Source organism: Spea bombifrons, chromosome 4, assembly GCF_027358695.1.
Source record: "Spea bombifrons isolate aSpeBom1 chromosome 4, aSpeBom1.2.pri, whole genome shotgun sequence".
Lineage (NCBI taxonomy): Eukaryota > Metazoa > Chordata > Amphibia > Anura > Pelobatidae > Spea > Spea bombifrons.
The window spans coordinates 23,949,990-23,973,698 of record NC_071090.1 but is presented as its reverse complement, the minus strand read 5'-3'; the positions used below and the strand labels follow the sequence as shown (position 1 = coordinate 23,973,698).

Genomic DNA, 23,709 nt, shown 5'->3' with positions numbered 1-23,709 from the left:
TTATTTCATATAATTATATTACATTGTGTCCCTGCACGGTATTGCATGTTATAATGCAAAAAGGACACGTAAAATATAGTCCTGATCCCCTCAGATCCATATCAACAAAATCTTTGCTATTTGCCATTTTCACAAATATTTTGAGGTTTAGACGAAGTTTGATCATATCTTTCATTGAGAAAGAATACATGCAATAATTTCAGAATTGATCAAATTAATATAAGTTCATGTTCACTTTTTAGCTGTGTCTTCAGGGCCTGATTTCCTCTTAATCAGACTAGACACAAATGGCTAAAAAGAGGAGAGTCTTGACAATAGCTTCACCTTGTCTCGTAAATGCTCTGGTCATGTTTCATCAAGCTAGATCCCCAACCATATTTTTTATGGTCTACAATGTTTAAAATAAACATTTGGCCCTGTATGTTTGTAATATATTTATTAATCATCAGAGACATTTGAAAAAGGTGCCAATGAATGCTAAAAAAACAAGGGGGGGATTGATTTTTTTGTATTTGTCCTTCTGAAACTTAAGTAAAAGTTTCTGATTTGTTAAAGATGTAAACTAAGAGTTTAATCAATGACATATCCTGTCCTTGGATCGACTAGGACCAGGCCTAGAGTGGCAGGACCGTGGGACAGCAGGACCATGGGACTTGATCACCCTTTTGGACAATTAGGCCCTGGAGACCTGTTGTTCAAAAGGACGGTTACAATGGAGATATTTGATCTTCCAAACTGGTCCATTTACACTATACAGGCTGTGCCAACTCATCACAGCCCCATTAGACTGCATTAGAAGGCGAGGTGCGTGTTTTAGACACAGTGCACCGGTATATGATGTAATATACCAGCTATCCGTGTCTTAAAGGCACAGCGTGTCTTTTAATACAGGGAAGACACCAACCGCGGAGGGGATGGCTGGGGGCGCTGCGGGCCTAGGACAACGTGGAAGGTAAATACATACCTAGTTTCAATATACCATCCACTATACTGTATAACCCTCATCCAAGCAGTTCTTTCCTACTGTTTCACTTCCCCTCAATCACCAAGTAGATTATAAACTTGCACGAGCAGGGCCCCCTTCTTCTTTTTTACAAGTTTGTTATTGTTTGTGACTTTAAATTTATCCAACTCTGATTGTAAAGCGCTACTGAATCTGCTGGCGCTATATACATTAATGTAACATAATGTAATTCACTGTCAACCAAAGTTAATAAGAAATCATTTATCCTGACTCTCAAGCGCTTTTGAAAGGGTTAATAATAAGCTTCCATCTTGTTTAAAGTGGTTGTCATCTTAAAAATATGGGTTTGAATTCTGATTTGTTTTCCTTTCTTATTTCCACCATTCCCCATCTTCACGGCTATACTTTATGAACAACATCCTTCAATATAGACAGGATCCAGTTGGCTATATATGTGGTAATGCATTTGAGCTGAAATGGTGACATGTTAAATCTAAGAAAAATTGTATACAATTACATGCGCAAGACGAAAGACAGTTTGACAAATATCATATATTTGTGCAGTTTTTTTTTCTTGCATTGCAAATTAACATAGTTTTATGGTAACATACATTATGGCATGCTATTTCCATCCAATGTAATTGACCAGATATAAACTAATATTTTGGATTCTGATTGGCATGAGTTATACCAGATGTATTCAGTAATGGTTGATTAACTCTTTTATTTCACTTCCATATGTTCAATTCCAATTTCATATACTATATGCTTTTTTCAATTTGAGAATGCCATATACAAAGTATTCTGTTACAGCCTTTAAACCGTATTTAAATAAAGCACAGCATTTTGCAACATATTTTCTCATTTTATATATAGTATATTATATATATATATATATATATATATATATATATATATATATATATATATAAATATATACATAGGCTAAGCTTAAGTTGAAGCATCGCTGTCTGTTTAAATCCAAACCATAAAACAGGCAACGTTGGAATTTTAATGTTTTGCTACCTAGGATAGTATGACAACAACGTTATTCAGATTGGAGCAATTGTGGCTTTGGCTAATGCATTAGATCATGACTTTGGTGGAGGAATTATTCTTTTTAGCCTGTGATTGGGGCACTGTGCCCAGAAAAACAACAATAATATTATTTAGAATCATCAACAGTTAACAGTTAATATAGCAAAATCCATAGATTATTCTTAATCTTCTTCTTTACATTATTATTATTATTATTATTTTTATTATTATTATTATTATTAAAACCATAGGTGGAAATTTTCTGAGAACAATGTAACAATGTGGTTTGACAAAATATATTAACATTCAGGGGGTCAGTATCCAACACACACAAACCATAAATAACTCTGTATTGGAGAATGCCTTATGGGACCCATAGTTTTTAATGTTTTTCTTAGCTATATTACAAAAGGTATCAATCGTTAGCAATGTCTTTTTAGCAGAAGATATAAAGGCCTGCAACAGGGTAGATATTTCATGTGGCATAAGCAAAATGCCTAATGAGTACAAGAGTATTAGCATGTGTGACAGCTGAAGTTTAATCAAGGGGTTAAATAAATCAACAGATTTACTTAACCCCTTGATGACAATTGACGCTCCGGGCACGTCACTCGAAAACAATCGGTTAACGAAAACAATCGGTTAACAATTGACGCGCCAGGACCGTCATGACTTCAAACGGATGCAGAAAGCGATCTAGGCATCAGGGGCGCAGCAGTCAATCAGTGGCAAGAATCGGATCCCCTTTAAATCAATGGCAGCACCATCCACACATGTACAGGGGGGTCTGAAAAAACTCCTGCCCCTGGCTTTTTTCAAGCAAGTGCTGGATCTGACTGGAGGTAAAGACAAACACATCTACGGCAGGGAATTTAGCTGTAGTAAGGGGCAAATGCATATGGGGTGGAGAATTCTCCCATGCATTTCCAAAATGGAACAAACAGTAATGTGCATATGATGGCTGGAGGGCCCCTTTAACCCCTTAAGGACAATGGGCGGTCCCTAAACCCATTGAAAACAATGCATACACGTGTGGGCTTTGCCATTAAGGGGTTAAAGATGTTCTTAATAAGTATAGTTTTGAAAACATCTCAAACGACAGCTAATTGTCCATTGTAATATTATCACCGTCTCCAGTAAGGCATGTTTAACCAGCTGAATCTATTTCCAGGAATCCGCTCACAAATGTATACTTCTCTTTTCTTGTTCCAATTCTAATGTGACTGCTATTAGCCCAAACAACTGTATTTGACTGCTGTCTACCATTTTTAAGATAGATAACATAGCAATAGATGGCTTTCTATTGACTCCCACAGTTAATTAGGATAAAGAGCCATTTTTATGTCTTAAATGTAACTATACTGAAGTGACAACTTAAATGAGGCATTTGTCTCTTTAAACTTAAACGGCTTTAAAAATGAAGCTTCTAACCTTTTTAAATTACAATCTGAGGACCGGGGAATGAATCAATTCATTTTGTTGAACAGCCATTTAAGAATCCTATTTTAGTTTCCTCAAAGGCATCCACTTGCTCTTTGTCCAACTCCAAATCGAAAACTGTTTGACAAGCCGCCCTATGGCTTTTCAGCTATTTGTATAACTCTCCTGCATAGGCTCTTGCATGCACACTCACATGCAGAAGAGGGAGTCACACTTTACTTTCATAAAGGGGTTAATCCGCTTCCAAAAAAGGAAGAAGAATGAAATGTATGGATTTCACATACAAATGTAATATGAAATTAGGAAAATGTTGATTTACTTTTTTCTTTTGATAGTTTTAAAAGTCATGGTATTTATTTTGCTTCTTTACAATTTTATTGTATTACATTTTTGTAGTGTTTAGCTATGAGTGTGTACTGTATCTGTCTATCTATCTATCTATCTATCTATCTATCTACCTATCTATCCTTGATGAGTGCTTTCTAAGCCATTCATTTTTATTGTTATTTTATATACCTTTCCACTGCATTACAAAAAAGCATTTAGGTGTTCCTTATGCTCATTAATACGTATATTGCAAACCACGGCCTTCTTGAACACGATTATAATGTTTCTTTTTGTGGAAACATACATAGCAATGAACCTAATGTTTAAAATAAAATCAGGCATATTACATTACAGCTAAAGTTCCACATGGTGTTAACGGCAGACTTACAGCTGACCACACGGTATCAAATGTTTCATTTAATGCCCAATTTATAGTAATGATAGTACTTTCAAGTCGATACACTTTAAATCAGGTGTCTAATTGTAGCACTAGTCTGGGTAATCGCATATTGTAAGCGTCTAATTTCATTATACCATGCGTAATAATATATATATATATATATATATATATATATATCATGTAATATAAATGTTTAGATTGGTTTTCTATGAATGCATTACTTAATCTTGGCAACTTGTGACCACTTTATTCTTGTGTGTGTGTGTGTATATAATATACATACATACACACATATACCTTCACATATACAGTATATATATAATTCGATTCACACAGCGCCATCATATTCCACAGAGCTGTACAGTGGGAATTAGCCTCTGTGCAAATGAATGAGCTTGTTGACCAAATGAATGAGCTTGTTGACCAGACCCTTGTAATGCAATCATTTATCCTCATCATTTTACTAGCTCCTGCTTGTACAGTGTAAGATGCCACAGTCATCTAATATATAATATAGGAAGGAGCTCTTTAAAAATATGTACTCATACCTGCCAAGAAAAAAAAATATAATATTTTTAATTGACATATAAAATTAGTTCTAATTTAGTAATATTTACATTCTATACCCCATGAACATTTGTGAATCTCATATTTGGCAAGTCAAGTGCCATTCCAGTATACACCACCAAGTTTTCACATAATCACTGGAGAAAGTTATCCCAGTACCTTCCCAGCATAGGGAAAGAACTAAAATACATTCAAGGTACGTATTGCTTTGAAAAGTACCCTTTCTTATTACTATCTGCCAGTTCCGGCACATTTCTTCCTGCCCTTATTGTGTGTTTCTTGGTAGGAAGCCAAGGCAACCGGGGTGCTTCTCATTAATGACAATTGGTGACAGGTTACTTTAATGTACAATGATGGTTTTCTGACAGATATGGATGACATACTTGGAGGTTCCTGGAAGATGTTATTTAATCATGAACGCTGGAGCTTTAAACCAGTCTTCCAGATTTACGAATGACAATGATTATATGCACCAAACTTGACAAGAGCATTGTGGGTTATATTACATTTCATGGAATTGACACAAGATAAAAAAAAAAATACAGAACGTATAAAGAACAATCAAATCAATTTTAGCCTTTCATGAATTTATTTTAGAATAACCAAATTTTTCTAGAAAAAAAATAATAATGTAACAGTGTGTTAAAAGATTAAGAATCGACAAAAGTAGCTAAATGTAGATTCTACTGGGGAATCTTCCTAAATAACATGGCAATACCTATTTCCTCTTATTGCTCATAAGAGAAATCAAACGATACACCGACATAAATGTTTATATAGATCCAGAACAAAGCATGCCATCGTCTTTCTAAATCTGATGATATTCTTCTATTCCGACTGTCTATAATTGATTTGGAATTCACACAGGGTTTATGTGACTGAATAAATTGTATATATCCCATTACTGTCAATACGAGGCTCGCTTCAACTGCGACAGAGTAAAACCTTTCAGGCAGGATGGCATTGTTTCCACCACACCTTTTCATGCTTTTTGACATGATAATAAATACGTATTATTGTTATCTAGCACCTTGAGAGATCTTCCCAAGATTTAGAGTGAAAATATTAATGGGTATTCCACACTTAATAATGAATACATTTTCTTTTAATGTCGGCCTTCACTTTTTTTATATATATGATTTTCTTTTCATTTCAAGAACATTATTTTATAATTGAACAAAACATGCTGTACTCTTTAACCGTAGCGTTCCTATATTATCATATTTAAAACAAAAAGCCTTGAATTTGTGTATTTAATGTCAAGCCGAACCCGTGAAAGGTAAAGTCATGTTTTCTCTTTTGAGTACCGTTTTAATAAGCACAATGTAGCAAAGACAGAACTGTAGTGAGGTGGAATTATTTTTCTGTTAAATATTTATAAATCCGGCTGCATGGGAGCATGAGGAAAATTCCCCTAGGACTACTCTAATTTCAAGGTTTTGGGCACCTATGTGAATTTTTTTATACGCTGTATTAAGATAGCATTTTCACCTGAGTGAAATCTGCCTGCTTCCCGTTAATGAGCTTTCTATACAGTTATTATTGGTAAAAGTGCCCTGGACAATACTAAATCATATGCACCGCAGAATCATCTTACTTCTCCTGGTTACTTTGCTTTTCCTCCATACAGGAGAGCAGTGCTTACTCACACTCACCCACTCCCCACTTCCCCTTGTTCTCTCTTCCTACTTAAGCTGGGGCTAGCCCTCCCATCAGGGCCGGCGCTACCTATAAGCAAGGAAGACGCCAGCCTAGAAGGCAGACTGGACTCTGCTACACTGCTCCCTCGCAATGCCGGTGATTGATGCGGAGTACCGGAGCATGACATCATATCCCGGTCGCCAGCGGTGAATGCCGCTGACACCACAACAAAGCAATTAGACAGGGGCCTTGCGCTCCCATCAAAGGACCTCAGCAAGATAAGCGATGGGGAAGAGATAGATAATGAGAAAGGGGAGAGATAAGTAGAAAGAGGAGGAGAGATAAATAGAAAAGGGAAAGATGTGATCAAGAGCATTGAGATTGATGAGATAAAGAGAAATGGGAGCGATAATGAGAAAGAGGAGGATGTGCCTTTGTTGTCAGGTGTGTATGGTTATGGGCAGGCATTTGTAATGGTAGTGTATATGTGTGTATTTTGAGAGTCTATCCATTACTGTCCTGGCACTATATGTTATAGAATGTCTAAAGGGTAAGCATGAGCCAGACTGAGAGGAGCCTTGATTGAGAGTAGCTCTGACTGAGTGGAGACCTAAGACTCTGAGTGGAGACCTACGACTCTGAAAGGAGGCCATTGTGGATGCAGTCTGGATGCTGGGTAAATCCTGTGGATGCAATCTGGGTGATGGGTTAAGTCTCATGTGTGCAGTCTACTTGCTGGGCCTAGTCATATTTGTCCAATATGGGTGCTTGGTAAGTTATATGTGTGTAGTATGGGTGCTGGAAAGTCCTGTAATGTAATCTGGGTCTTGGGCAAGTCCTATGTGTACAATCTGGTTGCCAGGGATTGCCTCTGTGGCGTGTGACCTGTGATCTATCCCTGTAACCTAGGGCTTCCGTGCATTATTTATTTCATCTATATCTTTAATGCTGAGTTTGTGTGTTATTCAGTTGATCTATACCTACAATGCTGTGTTTCTATGTGTTTCTATGTGCTGTTGTTTTTAATCTATACCTGGACTACATGAAGGAGGAAAAGAGAGGGATGATTCAGTGAAGGAGCAGAGAAAGGGAATCTGAGGCTGATGATGGGGGCCACAGGGGTGGCCCACACAGGGCTCCTGAACATGTAAGGGCAGTCCTGCTTTCATGTAAAGACCCCCTCACAAAGCCATTCCTGCAGAAAACGGCTGGCTCCAGTATGCTAAGATTTCTGGAGAAATCCAAATGCCCCCAGCGTTTATCTGAAAACCCTCACTTTAGAAAAAAAAATGTTTTATGTTTTATGACAGTAACAGATATGTAAAGGCAAGTTTAATTAGGTTGCTAAGTAGCTTTTCCTGACTATTTGCTTTGCTGGAAACCTTTGTTAACATAAATAATGTGATATCCAAACTGAACCCGTGAATAATGTCTGAAACGCCTGCTAGACACAACTTTGAGAGTGAAAAGGCACTTCTGTTCTCAACATTTGCAATACATGGAGGATACAGGACATTGGTTTTAACATGCTACTAAAAGAGCTATTTGCAATAACATGAAGCAAATGAAATTGAAATTAGCTCTTTTCACACTATTTGAAAAACTTTCTATTAGGAAAACATAAAATGCAACAGCAAACATGCAAATCAAGCCCAACTAGAAAAAAAAAAAGTCGTTTAAAATTTAATCTTCTCACTAAAGAAAAAGCCTACTATTGCCCTCATAACCAGAAGAAAAGATGCTAAGCTAATGACACTACACCCTTGCGCAAGCTCGCGATCAAAGTCATTTCATGCACATCTTAGTTTTATTTGATGTTTTTTTGTCTGAGCAAATTAAGTTAAATTAGAATTTTTAACAATAACCTGTTAACTGCTCCCATACCTTCTTGTTCATCTATGCTTTCACAAAAGAAAACAGAGAAATAAAAGAATTATACCAAGCCCTAGGTTAATTCCACAGGTCTTTAGCTGTTGGCATGTGAATCTGTGGCTGTGCAGCTGTCTCTCACTAAAAGGCATACAGAGCCGGCCTTAAGTGTTCTGGCGTCCTGTGCGGACTACTCCTGTGGCGCCCCCCATCCCAAAAAAAAGGAAAGGAAAAAAATCTTGTCACAAAACTCCCCTTTCTCACTATCTACCACCTCTGCCCCTTCTCACTGCCCTCCCCCCCTCTGCCCCATCTCACTGCCCTCCCTCTGCCCCTTCTCACTGCCTTCCCCCCTTCTTACTGCCCACCCCTGCCCCTTCTCACTGTCTTCCCCTCACCCTCTCCCTACTTCTATTTATCCTTACTTACCTTGTTGAGTCCTGTGGTGGGAGCGGGAGGCGTCCGTCTTCTCACTCTGCCATTCTTGAGGTTAAATAAAGTTAAAAAAAAAAAAAAAAAAGATGCTTTAATTTAAGTCCCGGTGAGGGGTATTTTTCTTTGCGTAAGCAGAATTTTATTATTATTATTATTATTATACTTGTATTAATTTAACAACTTATGTAGCTCTTGTTACACGACATGCGTCAAAACCAGATGCAATAGGTAAAGAGGGCACTGCTTACAAACTTAAAATTGTATAGAATGATATATTATTTTCTCATTTGTTACAGAAGGGAAGAAAAAAACTGATGTATTAAGTGGAATTTTGTCTTCTTCTTAAATAAGTAGCCATGAAGGGTATAATACAGCTGCACAATACTTTATGAAGGCTGTGTGTCTATGGCTTCTTTATTGTGCTTTCTCTTAATGACAACAAGTCCTTAAGTAATACTCAAGTAATTCTCAAGGATTCATAAAAAAGATGCATAAAAAGGGGTTATCTGCTACACCATAACTCACAATAATCTGTTAAAGTAAAGCCAAATTATTTTAATAAAATTAGACCAAGCCAAAGTTATAATACACAACTAGCCCATAGAATGGTAAAACACGATACAAATTATTTATGATGAGTTCATAATGCAGCTGCCCATTTAAAACATTGAATTATTCAAACTTCATATCAGGACTACTCTCATGATTCTCAGGGCCCAGGACAGGAAGAGTTTTTGGCAGCAAGAGGGATTCCTGCGCTCCTTCATGCTTAGGGTCTCAGTATATAGGACTGAAGTAGAGCGTTGGGATATGACATCACTTTGCTTCAGTCATACATGCAAAGACCACAGCAACAGTAACACCTTTATACCAGTTGTGATGTTTCTGCTATCTTCATATTAAGCAGTTTGCCCCAAATTGGCTCTTTGTAAACATGCCTTGCACAGTTAAAAGTTTATGACGGGACAGGACCCCCTAAACAGGACTGTTCCAGCAAATTCGGGACTATTGGCATGTATGGTATCTTAGTAAGGCCATTCACACCCAGATGAATGTGAACCACGTGAGATCTCCTCCATTAACTGATGAGACCCAAGCTTACGTTCTCCTAATCTTGAATTTTAAATGTATAAAGAGAAAAACCCAACACAGCAGAAGATTGTCGGTAAGAATTTTTTTTGTTAAATACAGATTCCCAGTAGAAATTCCAAAGATGAGTGGTGTCCAATTTGCTTCAAGTGTTTTATAAAACATAACTTTTTATTCCCTAAAACCAGTGCCCAAAGCTTGCTTTATTTTTCTATGGGTTTACCTGAATTCCTTAGGGGGGGGGGTTGCCCTAGATATGTTTTCTTTTAAAGAAGATTTCTGTACCATTGTTTTAGAAGACAAACAGCTACACAAAGCTATTAGGTCAACATAAATGTAGAGTAAAAAAAACTACTACGGAAGACAGTATATTTGTTAAGTTGAAACACCGAAACTCACTATAAATCTGATTTGTAACTCTAGGATACCTCAAGCTGCTAAGATGGAATGAGTTATAACAGAGAAATAAAATATAATGGGAACATGACTCTATTGCTTTAAATTGGCAAGGTCATTCCGTGGTAGTCTGCTTTTCATTGACACAAAATTCTCCAGGCTATTCCTAGGTTTTAAGGAATTTTAGGAGACGTTCTCGCTTTCATGATGGGTTATGACACCATACGTATCATTTCCCCCTGTCTAGCGGTACCGGATCCCCTTGGCGGTAATGCTGAGGGGGCCATAGAGAATTTAGCTTGTAGCAGACAATTTATAATTGACAGGTGTTGGGGAGTAATGTGGTTTTAATTGATTAATTAAGGGTCAGTAGCTGTCACTTTAATTAAGATGGGTTAGCTTTGCTATGGCCAACAGATTTTAGTGTGTCAATGTTTTTCCCTTCACTGGAATTTTTATTTTGTTAACTTTGATTGATCACATTTTCTAGTCATTGCTTGTGTCTGATATCATTTTGAAAATCTCTCCACATTACACATTTTCTATATTGTTTTCCGTAGTGAGTATAGTTGTGTATATACACACATACAGAGCATATATATATATATATACATACATACAGTGTATATATCTATCTATATATATATATATATAGATAGATATATATATGTATATATATATAGTCCCCATTGTCTGAGAGCACAAATATAAGAATATATAGAAGAGGTACAGTTTATTTTTATTAGTAATTATCTGGTACTAAAAGGAGGTGCTGGGCAGCCGACTAGCGCATGCTCACATGCTCACCCTGTTATACTTTCATGTGCGCACTTCAACCTTACTTGCAACAGACAGTTAATCTATTCATATGATCAGACCTAGGTTTTGGTAAATACAATTTTAACTGTTTTATATGTTTTATATTAGCACACAAATGCAACATACAAAAAAATAACAATAATTCGGATACAATCATATTAAATAAACTTTTTGTGTGTCTCATATACTGAGCGTAATCACCAATATGTCATTAGTTTTACTCTATGGCTAAATTGCACAACCTGCTGTGATGGGTACCATTGTTTCATTTTATGTTCAAAGACGATTACAATGTATCGTAATTACAGGTGCTTTATTATCATTGTTAGAATGCAAACTAGGATTTATATTTATGCATAAAGGGAGGTCAATAAGTAGCTGATAAAGCAGGAGCTCAATATGTTATGCCAGTGTTACTACTGGCCCTGGATTTAAACAGAACAGAATAATTATAACTCCTGCGATGTTTAGAAATGAAATGCACTTTAGATGTAATTATAAATGCATTTTTATACTTAAAAATTTAAAATGTGCAATGTGCTTTATTCAAGTTAGTAGTTGCAGAGGGAGAAGAAGACATTGCAGGAATACATGGTTAATAGCTCATCGTGGAAGTGTGCCAAGAAGGTAGGATGCACAGCCTTCACTCAGTCCCTGTATTAGATGGTGGTGCTTGTGTTTGAAAATGGATATAATCTGACATTAGCATATAGTTTCCATGGTAAAACATAGTAACTGTCAAACGCAACAGCGCTGTAGGATAGACATATGGCTATCCTGAATCTAAGAGCAGACCAAGAGCTGATTAAGGTTTGAGTGCCTCGGACCATTGGCTTCAAAATGATCAGGAAAATCATTAGACCTCGCAAGAACAGCATTATCTTTGCCTGTATGATCCTAGCATGATGTGCTTTCTAGAAAGATGTGTACATAAAAAAAAGCAAATAAGGTTTTACACGTTATGGTCATACTAATGAGATTGACAGCTCATGTCATAGTGGACAAATCACTTGCATCAATAGTATCATTTTGCATGTGTCGCCTAAATGGAAAATGCTACATTGAATACATTCACTATAGTCTTTAATGATTTTGACATTTTAAAAATGTAAATAGCACAACCTTTGATTAGAGAATCCCTAATCCAAGCAATTATTGGCCTTAACCAATTAAAATATAATCGCCATGGGGTCTTTGTAGTTCCTGGAAGAATGTCTTGGAACGGAAGAGATTAAAACATATTTTTTGTAAAGTAAAATATTTTTGCATATTATATTGATATCGGATAGGACTGACTATGATTATGGACTATTTACTTAAGTTTTCTGCAGATGGAAGGAGCTCCGCATACATGTGTTTTCCAGTAAAATAGTATAATTTAGGATCGGAGGGTTTATAGCGTTAATCAAAATGGGTGCCTAAGGAATGCTCTGATTGAAAAACGTCAGATGCAATGCACATAATCGGGCATGTATATTATGCTGACAGCAGGAGTCCTCCCACCACTCGGAACCTCTTCTTTTTGTGGCTGCCAACAAAAAAATAATAAATAAATATTCCTTATCATATTTTTCACGGATATATGGGAGATAAGATATGGTTGCCAATAACATTATGTAGCGAGAAATTCATTTTAGAAAGGACATAATATAATATAATATATAAAAAAATGTTCTCATTAGCGATTGCTGGCACACATTAGCCAGGAATACAATAAAATTAAGCTTCATCTCTTTTTCCTGTTTTATTTATTTTAAATCTGATGAAGTATCACTTGGCAGCAGAATTATTTTTCCATGTGAGTTTGTTAACATTGAATTAAAATTTAAATGAGATGAACTTTTGATAGCAGATCATGTATTTGGCTTTGACCTGTACTGAACATCGTTGGAATGTTCAAAACAGCTTGGAGTCTCATTATGAGAAAGAAAACATCTCTGTGTGTTTTTTCTTCTTAATGCAGTCCTTTATTTTAAATGTGTTATATATACAGAATATGTATAAATATATATATATATATATATATATATATATATATATATAAATACACACAACATTTGAAATGGCCATAGTGGGACATTATAGTTTTTCTATGCACATCTTTTTATGCTAGTTTGGAACTTGTTAATATTTAGAAAGAAAGAAATAGTGCATTTTATTTACACATTTTCATTTATAAACACATTGTTTGCTGTTTCTACACATGTGATTGCGGCTTTAGGATTCTCATGCCCAGCAAACAGTTAGAGTTACTATATAAAAAGCAACATCAAGGGACACATGAGTATTATGTAACTGTATTTATTGCAATCGAGACATATATTTTACCTGCTATACTATTCTGATCCAGTGCCTAGTGGAGTGTTATTAGACTTATGCAATTAGAGAAAAGTGGGTGGAAATGAGTAAAAGGGTTAATGGTGTTTTAGGGGTCTTTGAGTGGCATAGTTATGATGCACTCTATTTTGGGTGGGCATATACTGTATCCACTCCAACTGTTGACTAGTATGCGTTTCTGTAAACATCAGGTCTGTTACATTACTAGAAAAGCTGGTTTGCTTACAGAAAATATGGTAAGGTTAAATATTCGTTGCCATGTGACATTTGGGTAAGTCCCAAAAAAGTGTTTTTTGTGCGGAAGACATTGAAAGACCAGGGGGTGTACTTCTTGTTACTTTGCAGGGGTGGGGCTAATAACATGAGAGGGGCTAACCACATATTTGGGTGGAGACAGACAAATGTGTAGGCACATTAAATGGGGCGGGTAGTGGGTGTGTCTAAACACCACTCCCACGACCCATAGAGTTACCGCTGTCAACTGGAGAACTGGAGAAGTGGCACTGGGTGAAAACCTGGAGAGTTTCCAAGTATGGCAGTTTATACGTTTTCTGGCAAAAGTTGGAGAGGGTCATACTGTGAGGGAATTTAAATATGCATAAGATAAGCATTAGACTATCCTGAATATAAGACAAATTCTAGTACAAAATAAGGTTTGAGGTTTTTACAGCAGAAATAAATGGGCAGACTAGACCGGACAAAGGTTCTCATGAAGTAAAATGATTTCTCACTATCTATGTTACAAACACATTTTATTAATTTAAGGAGTTGCATTTGTTGCCTGTAATATAGCATTAGATGAACCTCTGATAGATAGATAAGATAGATAGATAAGATAGATAGATAGATAGATAGATAGATAGATAGATAGATAGATAGATAGATAGATGTATTTAGTTATTTGGTGTTTGATTTATCCTATTTATCCTTTCCTCTATTTCCTTGGCAGTTCTGCCCTGGGAGTGGTTGACTGTAAACAATATTCCCGTTTCAAGGAATCCTATAAAATACTGTATTTAAAAATTCCATTAAAATCCCATTGCGAGGACGCTTTACGCCTGTGATATATAGATACAATGCCGTTCCTCTACCGTCTTAGGTCTTTGGGGAAACGCAATGAAGTAATAAGACAAAATATTAAAGGATAATTAAATATGTTTCCACAAACCAATTACATATTATATGCTGTTTAAAAACACTTATATCTGTGGAACTGCCTCTTTAAAAGAAATGTAATGAAGGCAGCTGGCTCTGGCAACAGCATGATGTATACGTTCTGTGATTCTGTTCAGTCTTTGTACACATCAAATTGTAATCTTATTAAGGTTTTACGATAATATACTTTTAGGTTCACAGTCTGTAGCTACCATAAAAAAGCTATCAGTTCTAGTCATACAAAAGTAATTAACATTGCCAGCCATAGGTAATGAATACAGCCAATGTGCTATTGTAAAAGTAATTTAGAGAAGCAGAAAAACTTATTAACAAAAGTTGTAAACATCTCTCGGAGCCTGATAAAAAGGTAAACTTAAATCATTGTCTATTTTTTTTTCCCTCTGCATATTTGAAAGTCCATTAATATCACCGTAATATGTTTCTGTTGCTTAACAGTCACAATGAGCGGTGTCTAGCAGCATGGAAAGCTGATGCTCACTAATGAGAGTAAATTTCACACTTTAACCTTCTTCTGACCCTCATGTTTCGACATTTCAAAAAAAAAAAAAAGCAATGAAATAACAGGGACTGAGTGCAAGTGAATAATTATTAAGACCTGACTTACATTCAAATGCATTCTCCCCATTAGCTTTGCCTTCTTCAGATAATTATGTCTTTGGGAGACAGCCCGAGATGCTAATGTAAAGCAGTGAACAAAATGATCGTTTGTAATGGACTTATTTGGGTCATTTTCCACTTTGTTGAATAATGGTATTTGTGTATAAATAAAGCAGGAATCACATTTTCTGATATGACCATGAAAACCAATGTGGAAGTTCATAAAGGCCAGGAAACTTTATTTTCTCATAAATCCACATGTTCTTTCTATGCTCAGCGTGCCCTGTACATGTTTCTCAAAATTTAAATGGCCAAAGAATGTCACTCTTGTTTAAGCTAGTGTGGTTAGGGTTATCGACGGATAGCTAGAGCAATCTACTGTATATGTATATATATATATATACCGTATTTGCTCGATTATAAGACGAGGTTTTTTCCAGAGCAAATGCTCTGAAAAATAACCCTCGTCTTATAATCAGGGTCGTCTTATAATCAGACCTCAAATAGGTCTGATTATGAGACTAAGATCCAGATCCCCCGCAGCGATGCAGGGGACCTGGATCCTCCTGTGTTAACCCCCCCCCCCCAACTTACCGGTGCTTCTGAGTCCCCGGTGCTTAGTCCGGGCTGCGTGTAGAGCTCTACGCGATACAATCGCGTAGAGCTCTACACGCTTCCCGGACTAAGCACTGGGGACCCAGATGCAGGGGACCTGGATCCTCCTGTGTTAACCCCCGACCAAATTTACCGGTGCATCTGAATCCCCGGTGCTTAGTCCGGGCTGTGTGTAGAGCTCTACGCGATATAATACGCGATATAATATGCGATTCGCGTGGAGCTCTACATGCTGCCCGGACTAAGCACCTGGGGCTCAGATGCAGGGGACCTGGACCCTCCTGTGTTATGCGCCCCCCCAACTCAGAAGCACCGGTAAGTTTGGAGGAGGGAGAGGGAGTGTTAAATGGGGGGTGTAAGACATTTCTGGAGGCAGAGTGCTCTGTGAAATGCCTTTTAACCCCTTTAATGCCACTCTGCCTCCTGAAATGCCTTAAACCTCCCTATATGCCACTCTTCCCCATAATATGCCTTTTAACCCTCTAAGTGCCAGAGTGGCATATAGGGTTAAAAGGCATATCATGGGGCACAGTGGCATATAGGGTTAAAAGGCATATCATGGGGCACAGTGGCATTTAGAGGGTTAAAAGGCATATCATGGGGCACAGTGGCATATAGGGGGTATAAGGCACTTCTGGGGCAGATGTGCATAACTGGGGGGCAGGTTGGAAAATAGAAGGAAATAAAACCAAAATATTTTTCTCAAGCATAGCTTTTATTAAAAAAAAATTGTTTAAATGAATTAACATTTACTGGTAAAACTTTTTTCCTATAGGGTCCTCTTATGTTCAGGCTTTTTCTTTTTTTCCTAAATTAATATTAAGATTTGGGGGTTGTCTTATAATCAGGGTCGTCTTATAATCGAGCAAATACGGTATATATATATATATATATATATATATATATATATATATTACATTATTGCGATTCTAGGAGGGGGAGAACTGTGCCACCTCAGCCCAACCATTAGTGCACCTTACCCGGTGCCATGCTCTATTTGATGTCAACCAATAAATCCATAAAGTCACCTAACCTTACTAGAAATAAAACACCTATGTATTATTTGTATCAATAAATATAATAATTATTTGACAATATATTCAGTAAATATCTCTCTTGGTAAATACGGCCTAACTTAAAAGGTGGACCAGCACATTTACTTTCGCATTATTTAGTAAAGTATCTATAGTTATGTGTCACACGTACAGCAGAAAAATTACCAATATAGTAATAAAAATAATGTCTCTTTTGGTAATTGCATTTTTAAATTGCATTACACTCCTTGAGCTTTCACTTATATACGAGTGGATTAATAAACAACGTTTCTTAGGCAGAACAGATTAATATAATAGTAATTCTGTTGACCCTAGAAGAATTGAGTTTTTGTTAAAAGGGACAGTTTTCTTAATTATTAAGCACATCTGCTACACTGATTATTGCACGTATACCCCATTCTGTTTTGCTGTGATGTCAGGTCCACAGCTTTTTGATTCATTACAAAGGATTCTCTTTTTCATTATGGTATGTTCATGAATCATACTATCACGTTTTTTTTTTTTTCCTAACTAGATTAATATGAAATTAAATTGTGCAGCAGTTCCTCCAAGGCATTGACAGCATATTCCCTTAAATGTCAAATCTGGATATATTGCATAAATTTTGCATCTTTTTTGTATAAATTCTAGCTTTTGGTTTACTTCAACTAGCTCCCGTGACCTTCAGTAATATTTGGAATAGTAAATGTAAGACATGGATAATAGATGTGACGGAGATTTCATTAAAGGTTGCCTTTCGCAAGGTTTTTGTAAAAAAAAAAATATATATATAAAATATTTATCATTTGAAAATGATTTACTTGGTAGTGCAATGCCAGGCTTGCATCTAAAGCAGAACGAGTTTAGCAAATGTATATTAATGTATATTAATATGAGTCTCCAGAAGTGGTTTGTAATGTTCCAGATTCTAGAATTCTAAATTCTAGAACCCCTACCAACCATACTGTATGGCAGGAACGTGAAGTTCATTCTCGCTCTCTCATGCTCTCTGTTTCATGGTTGTACTTAACACAGCAGCACCATGGTATTCCACAAAGCTTGCATTGTACTTGAGGGCCTCCTCATTTTTATGGACATTGAGGCACATCTCAGATTTACATTAGTAGGTTCTGTCAACTAGTCCACCATTGAGTGCCTCCATTCCTGTAGGTAAAGATACAAGGGAGCGGGGGCCGAATATTTAGGACACAACCACCCCCTCAACACTCAACAAACCCTATTCATAACGCATTGTCATACAGACATAACACAACAGGATTAGGCGCGTACAAAATTGCCTAAATATGCAACACAAACAAGCTTTAATTAATGGGATTTTTTTATCTCTCCATTTGTTATGAAGATCTCTGGATATGATATACTGAAGTAAACAAGAAAAAAAGGACAAGACGAGCCAGTGAAAAATGCCAAGCATTGTAAAGATAATAACAGTATGGGATGTGTTTTTGTGCTTGAAGGAAAGAAAACAACATAAATGTGTATTCATATTGCAAACCAGGCAACAGGTGGATCGACTCATTATGCTTGGGGCTAGCCCAAGGAACACATTGTTCTTCAAGACTTAGTTTGATTTTCTAGATACACACTGAGAGCTCTTGTATATATATCTAAAGTAACTCAGCCAAATGTTGTTTGGTGTTCACATACTTACAATGTGTCAGATGTTTTCCGATTACTCAGTTACATTGCTTAATTTGCCCTTTTATTAGGTTTGTGTAATTTACCGAAAGAAGATAAACTCCCCTCCGTGACTACTTCTCAGTCAATTTTCTTTCTGGTAACCGCTTGTCTTGTTCATATTGTTAATTGCATATCACAAATACCAGTTCCCCTCTGGGGGGTACGGGACACTATGATTTACAATTCCTCTACTCTGTATAACCTCTATAATATACATTGGATTGCATAGCTAGAGGAATTAGCAACAGAGGGGGAGGTGGTCCTGCGACTTTACGGACCTCTGATCAGACCTCACCTACCCTATAGTATACGGTTCTGGAGTCCACATCTCCAGAAATAGAAATGGTTCAGGGTAATAATTTAAAGATGCATAGGGATAAGTTTATAGTCATTCTGAATGATAAGATGAGCAGGAAAAACAGGCATGTTAGATGGGCCAAATGATTCATATATATATATATATATATATACACACACACAATATTTAATATAACAGCATAGTATAACACTAGCGTTCATAAGCAAATGATTTTGTGACATTGTGTGAAAATAGAAATATATGGCTAGGTACATCATCTATATGCAACACTGAATGTTCACTTCTGAAGGAGATCAACAAGCTGCTGCTTTGAAATCACAATATAATTGCTAGTTACTAGCATGATTTCAACCCTGCAAAAACGTGAACTGCGTTCAAATAATGTCAGGGTGAATCTTGCTACGATTCGCTTTTCAGTTTCTTCTTTTGAAAATAACATATTTCCCACAACATTAGCACGCCTGTTTTGGGGGACTGGGCAGTCCCGTAACATATGCTCAGGACGCACTGAGATTCTACACTTCCAGAAAAAAAATGTACGAAATGTTTCAGGGGAACGCCATCTCTAAGCTACTTTTTTTTTGTATGTACACGTGCCAACGTTGCCATACGAAAGTTATCCAGAACAGGAACCAAGACAAAGGAATAAAAATAAGGATAGACCTTTTAATAAAAAGACAAAAGGGTATTTTCTCTTGTACTGTAAGGTTTTAATGAAAAGCATAAAGAAAACTATTTCTACATACCTGCCCCATTATACTGTAATTTTTAGGGTTTTCTTTGGTCCTGCATTATGGAAATAAAATAATTTAGTTAATGTTTAGTGACATTACCTGTAAAATAAGCTGGGATGATCACTAGTCTAGATCATCTAGTGCGCTCTAGAATAGGGGTCTCACCTCCATTTTTTCTTTTTATAATTAATGAAAATAGATACTGTTGAAATGTATTAATACAATTTAATTTGTGGATTAATTATATACTGCACTATTTTTTAATTCAATCTCTTTCTGGGGTAAAGTGAGGTACATATACCCCATCTCCTCCAGAAATCGAGTGGATGTTCCTGGTGGGATGGGGCAGAATATGGCAAGTTACAAGAGGTAGGTGGTAAGGTACCATGCTTTGCAGGTGTACAGTACATAGGAGGTAGCCAGAAGGTGATTTTTTTTTTTAGCTGTTACTGAACTATAACTATTTTAGAACAAATAAAATGTAAACCCATTTACTTACACATTCTGTGTGATGCCCCAATAACTGCATTACTGAAGGCGATGTTTATTAAGTAATGTCCAAGCGCTATGTATGAAGAAGAAGAAGAGGAGCTGGGATCTGGGGGTGCTGCATTGTGTCCGACCTGGGGCAGCATCCCTAATTAGATATATAACTGGGTCTGTTTTGCATGTTTTGGATCCACTGGAGTATACGAGTTAGTATAGGCCTAGAGTATAAGCAAGGGATTCTGGGAAACAGAAATGCAAATGAGCTGAATAGAATAACATCTGTATTTCCTTTTCCAGGCCTCCCTTAGGTTTTAAACAGCTGTATTATGCGGCCACTACAACATCGCTTGAGAAATGGAGTGTAAATCTAAACAAGGCATCGATTAGCAGCCATCCTGTCCTTTAAGGCTTATCAGGGTTGCTCAGGTCTCTGTCATTAAATAACATTGGAAGTTGATTAAGATAAAGGTTAAGACTGAATGGCAGATCTTATGGCGAGGATAACTATGTGTTAGCGGGACCAAAATTAATTATTTAACTCTTTTACGCTCGCTTTGTGTTCTCTGCAGTTCCACAATTTGAAAAAAATAAAAGCTTAAGGGAAAAGTTGAAAAAAAAACATTGGACATTATTTCATCTAAACACCACAACAAAACTGATCCGATCTCTGCTAATCCATTACCAGATGCAGCAGATGAAACATTGCATTTTCTGATCCTTCTACAAATATTAATTCTGTGTATCAGAGACTGATAAAGGCTAAAAAGGCTGTAGGCTTTAGTTCCAGTTTCACCAACCTCTTTTAATACTCAAAATGTTTTTCCTTGAAACAAAACTTTAATGACACTTAGGTTAGAGGATTAAAGTCCTTTACCGTCTTTTTGTTCTGAGCTGCCTATAAAGGGTTAAGAAGGCATACAAATACTTCCCCCCTTTCTCATTGCAGATATGCACTTGGTCTGGAAGTCCAACCACTTTATGTTAACTAAGTAACATTGTTTTATGTCACGTTGCATGGGGTGTCTTGATCTTGACAGATGACCTTATGTGGTTTAGCTAAAATACAGTACTAAAGCTTCATGTTTATTTAATGAATATATTTGCAGGTTTGGATCTGCACGCTGGTAATTTGTTCTTCTGCATTTGATATATCTTTTGATGGCTATGCAGATGAATGCCCGATTGCCATTTCATTTTTTTCTAGCGAAGGGGATCAGATATAAAATAACGACTTTGCTTTCTGAGTGTGATTTTCTATATTGGTTTGTGTTGGGAAGCAAAGATATAAAACATAAAATATGTAGCAAGAGAATGTATTCATTGCTAATGTTTTTTTCAATTTTTATGCTTGCTCAACTTTTCGTTCTTCTTTGCCTAGTGTTTTGGATACTTTCTATCATAACATCTTTTTTTTAACTAGGTGATACACATAAAAAAGTAATTTGATTTCTGTATTGAAGCCCTAAGCAAATTCTAGTTTTAATATGCCCCCAAGTTACGTTAAAGGATTGTGATTTAAAATAAATACATTATTATCTGAGAATATATATTCTCTATGTGTTCTTTAAATTAAGGGGTGAATAAAAGGTGAAGTCAAAAACCCTTTATATAAGTCAATGTTAAGTCAGTTTTAATTCTACAATTTGAGCAAAACCTCTTTGTGTCCTATCTACAGTAGTCAGGGCTCTCTCGACCAGCATACGGATGAGCTAGACAACTGCTTATGGTACTGAGCTGGTGAGAGGGTAAGTCCTTACACTTTCATTGATGAGTGCAGGCTGTGTTGGGTAACCTCCGCTCACATATACTGCCAAACTTGGAAGATGAGTCCATACTCAGGTACCACTAGAGGGCGCTCATTCTGCCACTGCCACTCTACTTAAGTGATCACATGTGCTGAAGTCTGATCTGGTCACCATACAGCCCCAATAAAGCACAAAGACTCTACAAGTGACCATTTTCTAAAATGATTATAAGATATTCTGCATATATGAAATCTGCCTTGTTAGAACACCCCCTTGCTCTTTGAAGGTTTAATCATATCTGCCTTTTTCCCTTTCTGTGTCTCATTTTCTTTGTGTGTGTGTCTTTTAATGGAACTCTCTTCCTTTCAATGCACTAAAATCTACCCAATATAAATAAGATACTTCAAAGAATGAGAGGATAAAAAAATAAGAGTAATTTTATTTCCAGTGATATATTTCACATTGACACGTATACATTCATTTTCTTGTCAATAGGCTGGATGATTGCAGGATCTTGCCAAGGTAATGATCCATTTCCTTTGAGGGGTAGCTTTGTGTGAGTGCTTTTGAAGACCGTCACTCTCCTTCCATGAGCCCCTCTACCTGACATCGGCCTGACATAAGTAATGTCACACACGCTTTGTTGCATATCAAGTAGGGAATCGAGACCTACACAACCATGAGTGGCAGACCAGAGTAAGGAGTCCTGGCACTTTCTAAACCACACTTTTAGCTGGGTGGTGCACTCACTTGAGTGGAAGCTCACACTTTAGTGCATCCAGGCCCTTACAAAGCTGTGATTTCAGAAGTGGTTCTGGCTTGTAATCCTGGTAATCTGCACATAGGTAAATAGACCTGCTTTAGCCTACCAACAAATCTCCTTGACTCCTTGTAGCCACCAGGTATTGTTTATCTATATAAATTGATTGATTGGAAGTAGAAACGGGGGTTATAGACAGATTTATTTTCATTTTTTAGAACTAAATTTGTTCGATGTGTTTTTTACACCAAGTTCCTAAGGACCAGACGAGTTTATTAAGCAGAAACTTAGTTTTCTGTCTCAACCTTGCCTTGGTATGAGAGTTCAAAGCAATTCTCTAAAGTTCCATAAAAAAAGTATTGCTGTTGTGATAAGCCCACTTCAGTCATTTATATATTTTTTGTCAAATTCTCCTTTGAAGCTAAACAGTTGATGGATTAGCGCAATACTAAAGAAAATGCCCTCTCTTATGTGTGAAAGCTTGGTAATTGCAACAAAAAGATGCTTAGTGGTTCCTAATATTCATATAATTAGATTATCTTTCTATCCTACCTCATCTGAGAAAGCACACGTAATGTATTCCAAAGGCTGTTTACTTTGGATATTTTTCTGATGATTTTCCTCCCCTGATTGCATCAAAGGTTGCTGGCAACAAGGCCGCATCAGTATATATGTCAACAGGGCAGGCATTTGGATGCAATACAGTCTAATCCTGTTGTTTTTAGGATATGCCACTTAAAGTCTAAAGCCTGACTGGGCAGCTAAACTATGAGTTCAGATATAGTAACTGGATAATAACAAATCCTCTCGCAGAGCTTTAACGACATGGCTGTCTGTGATCCTTAATTGATTCAGAAATGCCAGGCGTTTGATGGAAATGCAAGAGAACATTATGCAATTGGACTGCATACAGTTTTGTGATATACAGACACATTAGAAATACAAAATCCGAGGCTTCTAATCAGGCCAGCATATGTTTAATCCACCCCACACTGAACGGTGCGAATGGGTGATTTTACATTTGCTCAATGATGGCATGTAGGAAGCATAGTCGGGCTGGTCCAAGGGGCAATTGCCCCCAAGGCCTGTCCAAAGTTGTTCAAACAGGTCCAGTCCGACTCCTCGTGTGCAAGCTGCTATAAGGAAGGTAAGGATGTAATTGACAAGAGTGGGGTATGATGAAGTAAGTATGTTTTAGCATACTGGAAGTGTGTGTG

At 36.8% G+C, this 23,709-nt stretch overlaps 1 protein-coding gene across 1 annotated transcript in view; it reads left to right on the top strand.

Moving 5' to 3' along the window:
* The window catches only part of TENM2 (teneurin transmembrane protein 2), a 418,814-nt gene that overhangs the window by 1,351 nt on the left and 393,754 nt on the right, over window positions 1–23,709 (top strand). The gene's annotated exons all lie outside the window — the stretch shown is intronic.